This window comes from Carlito syrichta, unplaced genomic scaffold (assembly GCF_000164805.1).
Source record: "Carlito syrichta isolate Samal-C Ts95f unplaced genomic scaffold, Tarsius_syrichta-2.0.1 Scaffold311830, whole genome shotgun sequence".
NCBI lineage: Eukaryota > Metazoa > Chordata > Mammalia > Primates > Tarsiidae > Carlito > Carlito syrichta.
Genome location: NW_007255926.1, coordinates 847215 through 855773, shown reverse-complemented (window position 1 = coordinate 855773; position 8559 = coordinate 847215).

Genomic DNA, 8559 nt, shown 5'->3' with positions numbered 1-8559 from the left:
TTTTTTTTTTTTTTTTTGAGTTGGCATCTCACTCCATTGTCCAGGCTGGAGTGCAGTGGCATGCTTCACAGCCACTCCAGCGTCGACCTGTGATCCTTCTGCCTCAGTCTTCCAAGCAGCCGGAACTACTGGCGCGCGCTACTCCACCTGGCTAATTTTTTAATTTTTATTGTAGAGATGAGGTCTCACCAAACTGCCCAGGCTGGTCTCAAACCAGGAATCTGGTAGTCCTCTCACCTCGGCCTCCCAGAGTGCTGGAACTAAAGGCTTGAGCCTCAGTGCCCCAGCGAAAAATGCCTTTTAAAAGCGGACTTTAATCTTGTCTCATGAATATAAAAATGCAGTCAGAGGAAAAGGGAAAATCAATTTCATATCATTATAAATTATTTAGTTTTGGCCAGGCTCTGTGGCTCAGCCTGTAATCCCAGCACTTTGGGAGGCCCAGGCGAGTGGATTGCCTGAGCCCACGGGTTCAGGACCAGCCCAGGCAACTTGGCCAGACCTCATCTCTATAATAAATCAAAAAATTAGCCTGGCCACCAAATTAGCCTGGCATGGTGGCACACGCCTGTAGTCCTGGCTACTTGGAAGGCTGAGGCAGAAGGATCCCCGCAGCCCAGCAGGTCAACGCTGGGTTGTCGCGAGTGTGCCACCGCACTCCAGCCTGGGCAACAGAGTGAGGCTCCAACTCAAGAAAAAAAAATTCAGTTTTAAGTAAAAAGTTACATTCATTAAGATTTGGGGAAAATTACCACAACCCACCACCCAGACCAAAATAATGCCAACAGTTTAGTTTACTTCCTCTCATAGTTGTAATTATCATACACGGAGCATGTTGTATCCTGGTTTTTTCCATTTAGTTTATAAACATTCTTTCATAGGTTTGCTCTCATGGGATGGATTTAGTGATGGCTGTTGTTTTGGTGGCTACTTAACAGTGGACGTACCATTATTGACTTAGTCATATCCCTATTCTTGGATACCTTATTTCAAGTTCTTATATTTCTAGAAATAATGTTGCATTTGCCTTTTAAAAATAAAATTTTGACTGTGGGAGACCAAGGTGAGAGGATTGCCTGAGCACACAGGTTCAAGACCAGCCCAGGCAACTTGGCAAGACCTCATCTTTACAATAAATCAAAAAATTAGTCAGGCATGGTGGTGTGCACCAGTAGTTCCAGCTACTTGGAAGGCTGAGATGCAAGGATTGCCAGAGCCCAGCAGGTCGACGCTGGGGTGGCCATGAGCGTGCCACTGTGCTCCAGGCTGGGCGACAGGATGAGATGCCGACCCAAAAATAAATAAGATAGAATAGAATAAAATAAAATAATAAAATTGAACTCTTTGAGGTTCCATTGTGAATTGTGATTGTGCCATTGCACTTCAGCTTGGGCAACAGAGTAAGACTTTGTCTCTAAGAAAAATAAATTTAAGAAAATTGAACTCTCAGCCGGGCTCGATGGCTCAGCCTGTAATCCTGCACCTTGGGAGGCTGAGGTGAGTGGATTGCCTGAGCCCGCGGGTTCGAGACCCACCTGGGCACCTTGGCGAGACCTCATCTCTACAATAAATCAAAAATTAGCCGGGCGTGGTAGCGTGCACCTGTAGTTCCAGCTACTTGGAAGGCTGAGGTGGAAGGATTGCCGGAACCCAGCAGGTCGAGGCTGCGGTGGCCAGGAGCGGCACTGCACTCCAGTCTGGGCAACAGTGAGACTCCAACTCAAAAAAAAAAAAAATTGAACTCTCCACCTCCATCTCTAAAACCTGCTTCTTGACCCATAATCTCTCATCAATCTATTTTTGTCTTGCTGCTTAACCCTAAGTTTTTGTGTCACCCTGACACTCATCACTTTCCATAGCACTATACTTACATTATCACCAAGTCTCCTCAATATCTCACCAGATCTCTCCATGTGTCTTTATTTTTATTTTATGTTTGAGTTGGACTCTCACTCCATCACCCAGGGTGGAGTGCAATGGCCCCCTCACGGCCACCCCAGCGTTGACCTGCTGGGCTCTGGTGATCTTTCCGCCTCAGCCTCACAAGGAGCCAGAACTACAGGCGTGCACCACCACACCTGGCTAATTTTTTGATTTATTGTAGAGATGAAGTCTCACCAAGTTCCCAGGTTGGTCTTGAACCTGCGGGCTCAGGCAATCCACCCGCCTCAGCCTCCCAAAGTGCTGGGATTATAGGCTGAGCCACCAAGCCCAGCCATTTTATTTTTATTTTTTTATTTTTTTGAGTTGGAGTCTCACTCCGTCACCCAGGCTGAAGTGCAGTGGCTCACTCATGGCCACCCCAGCGTTGACCTGCTTGGCTCAGGTGATCCTTCTGCCTCAGCCTTCCAAGCAGCTGGAACTACAGGTGCAAGCTACCTCGCCTGGCTAATTTTTTTATTTATTGTATAGACGAGGTCTCACCACATTGCTCAGGCTGGTCCCGAACCCGTGGGCTCAGGCAATCCTCTCGCCTCAGCCTTCCAAAGTGCTGGGATTACAGGCTTGAGCTACTGCACTCGGCCTGGATCAATTTCTTAACTTGACCTTTAAGGCCCGATCTGGTCCTTACCTGCTTCACCTCCTCATTTTATTTCACGTGCTCATAACCATATGCTAGCATCCTTATCTGTCAAATATAAATAGCTTTAGTATTTCTCTCATACAGGCATTGTCAGGATTGAATTAATGCACGTAAAATGTGTTCTTTTCACTGAGTCAATGCTCAGGAAGTATTAGCTCTACAAATAATAATTGTTATCACTTTCCTCTCGCTCTGTGTGAACCATATTGGAGTTCTTTCAACCAACACACTGTCTAATTCTGCAGGAAAACCATTTCATCCTTATTTTCTAGCTAATTTATACTCTTCCTTCCTGTTTTCATCTGCGTACGTTTTTGTAAAAATATTGCAGCATTAATTTGGTTGTTGCCATGTTCTAAATACCATATTATTTAATTTATCTTTTTCCCCTATGATGAATTTGCATGTATTGGCTCCTTAAGCTTGAATACAATCAGTTTACTGTTCATGATGCTATGTGTGGTGAGTTTCTGTGAAAGTGTGTGTGAGCTAGTTCAAACCACTCTACTTTTGTTACCTCATGCCCTCCCTGCAGCTGAGGGGAAATCTGCACAAGAAGATAACACAGATAATGATAGACTTTTCCATCACAGAGAACAACTGTAAGTCCTATAATTAACATGTATTGAACAACAGTGCCATATTGAGGGCCTGCAGGGTAGAGAGAGAGAGATATGGTACATGCAGAATAGGTTCAATCCTGTTTTAGGAAATCAAAGAAAAGTATGAGTCCTCAGGCGGGCCCAGTGGCCCACAGCTGTAATCCTAGCACTTTGGGAGGTGGAGGTGAGAGGATTACCCGAGCTCAGGGGTTCGAGACCAGCCTGGGCAACTTGGCGAGACCTCACTTCTACAATAAATAAAAAAATTAGCCGGGTTTGGTGGAACACGCCTCTGGTTCCAGCTACTTGGAAGACTGAGGTGGAAGGATCACCTGAGCCCTACAGGTTGAGGATGTGGTGGCCATGAGCTTGCCACTGCACTCCAGCTTGGGCGACAAGAGTGAGACTCCTACTCCAGAAAAAGAAAAAAGAAAAGTACAGATCCTCAAAAATTAAAACAAAAATGTATTGGACTTCTGTAACTTCATTTTTCTTGCTTTCAGCCATAATACCCAAATCCCTCTCTCTCCTCTTATTCTTTTTTTTTTGAGTTGGAGTCTCACTCGGTCGCCCAGACTGGAGTGCAGTGGCCGCTTTCGGCTACCGCAGCCTCTACCTGCTAGGCTCCGGTGAGCCTTCCACCTCAGCCTTCCAAGTAGCCAGAATTACAGGCATGCGCTACTACACCCGGCTGATTTTTCGGTTTATTGTAGAGATGAGGTCTCGCTGCCCAGGCGGGTCTCAAACCCGCGGACTCAGGCAATCCACTCACCTCGGCCTCCCAAAGGCGTGGGATTACAGACTGAGCCACTGAGCCCAGCTTCTTCTCTTATTCTTGTTCTTTTTTTTTTTTTAATGTACCACAGTTTATTTTTTTTTCCATTTTTGAGAATCAACTTAATTTATGTCTAAGGAATACCAGGTTGGAGCTTAGGGAGGAAGTGCTGTTTTGAACAATTCAGCCTAAATGAAGACTGGGTGTATTCTGCCGAGAATGTGACTATACCTGGAAATGAGTTCATCCCTGTTGCAAAGTTGGCAGGAATAGCCAGCTTATGAAAAATATTCTTCCATACACCACACACACACATAAGCACACGTGCACGTGCACATGTGTGCGTGCACGGTTATTTTTATGTCATGAAGATTACATTAATTGCTTGGAATTCAGCTTCTGGCTTAGAAATGGGGACACCTTGGTTATTAAAAGACAACAACAATCTAGTTTTTTTTTTGGTATTTTTTTTTGAGTCAGAGTCTCACTCTGTTGCCCAGGCTGGAGTGCAGTGGCATGCTCATAGGCACTGCAGCCTTGACTTGCTGGGCTCAGGCAATCCTTCTGCCTCAGTCTTCCAAGTAGCTGGAACCACAGGCGTGTGCCTGGCTAATTATTATTATTATTTTTTTTGGTAGAGACGAGGTCTCACCAAGTTGCCCAGTCTGGTCTCAAACCCCTGGGCTCAGGCAATCCTCTCACCTCTGCCTTCCAAAGTGCTGGGATTACAGGCATGAGCCACCATGCCCAGCTAAAATTTAATTTTAAAATTAAAATTAGGCATCTCACTAACATCAACCATACTCTTCCAAAATAAAATTATGGTGATAAAAATAACAACTAATAGAAGCTATTTTCTCATCCGATCAGAAGACTGTGATAAGGATTTAATTCTTGGATTCCAAGAAAAATTTAAGATGTTCCAACTCCTTCATTCCCAACTTGTTACTGGCTGTTTCCCGAATCCAGCCATCACCTGACTTTACTTTTAGGGAGTAACTTTGGCTGGAGTCTGATAGCAGGCAGAAGTAGAGACTGGCCTCATGAAACAGGGTAGGCAGAAAAGGGAGGTGAGAGTGCTTTGAGAGGGGGGAGGTGGTGGAAGTGGATACACAGTGGATTATTGCATATTCCTGTTCCCCAGAGCACTCTGCATCACTGGTAAGGTCTCTCTCCAATCAAGCAGTCCTCTTTTTTTTCTGGCCAGAACTTCCAAAGAGCCATCAAGTTCGATTTGAAGCCTTTTCTTTGAGCAGTTAAAAACAGACTCGCAGGGTGCGATGGCTCATGCCTGTTATCCCAACACTTTGGGAGGCAGAGGCCAGAAGATTGCCTGAGTCTAGGGGCTGGAGACCAGACTGGACAATTTGGCAAGACCTTATCTTTACAATAAATCAAATAATTAGCGGGGTGTGATGGCGTGTGCCTGTGGTTCCAGTTACCTGGAAGCTTGAGGCGGAAGGATCGCCTGAGCCCAGCAGGTCAAGGCTCTGGTGGCCGTGAGTGTGCCACTGAACTTCAGCCTGAATGACAGAGTGAGAATCCAACTCCAAAAAAAAAAAAACAGCAAAGTAACTCAAAGGGAAGGTCTTCTTTTTATTTGTTTATTTATTTTTATTTTTTATTTTTTTTGAGTTGGAGTCTCACTCTGTCGCCCAGGCTGGAGTGTAGTGACATACTCAGGGCCACCGCAAATCTCAACCTGCTGGGCTCAGGCAATTCTTCCACCTCAGCCTTCCAAGTAGCTGGAACTATAGGTGCACACCACCTCGCCCGACTAATTTTTGTGATTTATTGTAGAGATGCGGTCTCACCAAGTTCCCTAGGCTAGTCTCGAACCCCAGGGCAATCCTCAGGCAATCCTCTTGCCCTGGCCTCTGAAAGGCTAAGCCACTGTGCCCGACCTGGTCTTCTTTTTAAAGTAATATTTTGTTAAAATTACACATGAAATATAAAAATTTTTCAAAAAAGTGAAAACTAAATTTCTTCATTATTCCTCTTTACTTGAACTACTCAATATTTTGATATATTAGATGAATGTGTCATGACATTACAGATCTTGAATACTATTTTGAGTGTAAATAAGTCCTTGAAAAGCAAAAGAGATATTGTGAATAATAAAGTTGAACTATGAATTAAAATCATCCTTTTGTATATGCACAATAGTCCAGATTATCTGTAAATTTGATAACATTTTATAGTCTGGTATAAATTGATTTAAAGGAATTGTCAGCTATGTCTTCTATTAGAGAAAAAAAGTTGTTAAAAAACTTGTAAGATTACTTAAGTCCCTCAGATGAAAAAAAATACCATTGTTTGCATTATTGTTCCCTTGGTACTTTGGTAGGTCTAATAAGTAAAAGAGAGGACTCAACCTGTCAATAAAATGATTACAGAACTGGGAGTCAAGAAATCTGGGTGCTAGTTTTGGTTTTGCCGCTCACTCAAAGTCTCATTGTAGATAAATCTCTATTTCTTTGGAATTTAGTTTCTTGAGCTGTAAATGAGAAGATTGGGCTGTATCTTAAAGGACAGTGACAGCCAAGATAATTTATGGCACGGAATTGGCCAGGCCTGGATTGATCTTTTAGGATAATAAAGAATGAATTCATTAAATAACTGAGTGCAGAGAGTTTGCCATTTCTATTTGCAACCAGAGCCCATACAATGTGTTTCCTGTCCCTTCTGCAAGTAGGGAGGACACACACAGGATGTCTTTCCCTTACATGTCACTTACCAGTCTATATCTTTGTATTTTTTTTCATAGCCATCAAGTCTGATAACCCAGAAGTTCATCCTACAAAACATAAGAATGACAAATAACTTGTAAGGGTAACAAAATAAGTTCTTTATTTCATTTGCTTCATTTTTTTTCAGGGGCCTTCCTTTCTCCCATTGTTGTAGTGCGAGTTTTAATTTTCTTTTTCCTTTTCGTTGAGGTGGTATTTCACTCTATTGCCCAGGCTGGAGTGCATAGCCTAGACCTCTGGGCCCAGGGGATTCTTCCACCTCAGTCTTCCAAGTGGTTGGAACTACAGGCACGCGCTACCAGCTGGGGTAATTTTTTGATTTATAGTAGAGATGAGGTCTCACCAATTTGCCCAGACTGATCCTGAACCCGTGGACTCAAGCAATCCTCTCACCTCGGCCCCCCAAAGTGCTGGGATTGTAGACATGAGCCACCTCCCCCGGCCTAATTTCTTTTTTTTTAAGAGATGAGGTTTTGCTATGTTGCCCAGGCTGGTCTGGAACTCCTGGGTCCAAGCAATCCTGCTGCCTCCACCTCCCAAAGTGCTGGGATTGCAGTCATGAGCCACCGAGTCTGGCCTTGTAGTGTGAATTTATACTGACATATCAGGGATCTTGGAGAAGGAAAACATTTACAAGGAGTCACTGAAAGGAAAGGTCTTTGGTGTACCTTGAGTACGCTGATATTGTTGAATGAAGTTACAGAAGTCCGATACATTTTTGTTTTAGTTTTTGAGGATCTGTACTTTTCTTTTCTTTTCTTTTTTGAGTAGGAGTCTCACTCTGTCGCCCAAGCTGGAGCGCAGTGGCAAGCTCACGGCCACCACGGCTACCACAGCCTTGACCTGAAGGTCTCAGGTGATCCTTCCCACCTCAAGCCTTTCAAGTAGCTGGAACCAGAGTCATGTTCCACCACACCCGGTTAATTTTTTGAACCGTGGGAGCATTGGGAACAGGACAAGTAAAAAAAGAGGAGGCCCCTGGATTTCTAGACTGTGCTAGGGAGCAGGAGGGGACTTTGTTCTTCCAGGTAGTGTAATTTAAGGCACCGTGAGATTTGATCACATATATATGCCTTTCTGTTTTCGATGGCAGGAACTGTGCCATTGATCTTTATATCCCCAGCGCGGGATATAAACACTTGTTTAATTAAATTGGGTAAAAATGCGTGGGGATCAGATAGGAAAAATGAGACCGAAAAAACAAAGCATCTGTCCCTGGATATCTAAAACTTTTACAGGCATTACTGCAAGATTGCTCTGAAGGGCAAAAAACCGCAACAGAGCAGCTTTTTAGATGTGGTGTCAACAAACCAGAATTTGGGAAAAGCAGCAGAAAGCAGCTGCGGCGTTGAGTCCCTAGGAGCGAGATGACCAGAGTTTTCCTGGTAAGTGAAACTGATCAGAAAACAGGTTTGAGCTCCTAGAGTTAAAAAAAAAAAAAAACAATAAAAATTTTTTTAAAAAGAAGCAAAGGCGACAGCGACACGCAGACTGGCAGAACAGAGGGGTGTCTCGGGTCAGCGCAGAACCCGCATCCTGCGGCCGCACCCAGCGTGTAACTGGTTCCTCGACACCATCAACGCCCAGGAAGTCCTAAGAGAAGTGCAGCTCGGGCTGGCCCGTCGGCGTCATGACTTCCGCGTGTGTGGTGTGCGTGTGTGTGTGTGTGTGTGGTGTTTGTGTGTGTGTGTGCGGCAGGGAGCACTGCCCGCGCACTTCCGCGTGCGAAGGACCCTGGAGCGGCGCCAGCGCGCGCGCCCGGCGGCTGGAGAGAAAACCCGCGCTCCCCGCCGGGCGGGCCCCCCCCGCGGAGAGCATGGGCGGGCAGGGGGCGGGGCCGGGAGCCTG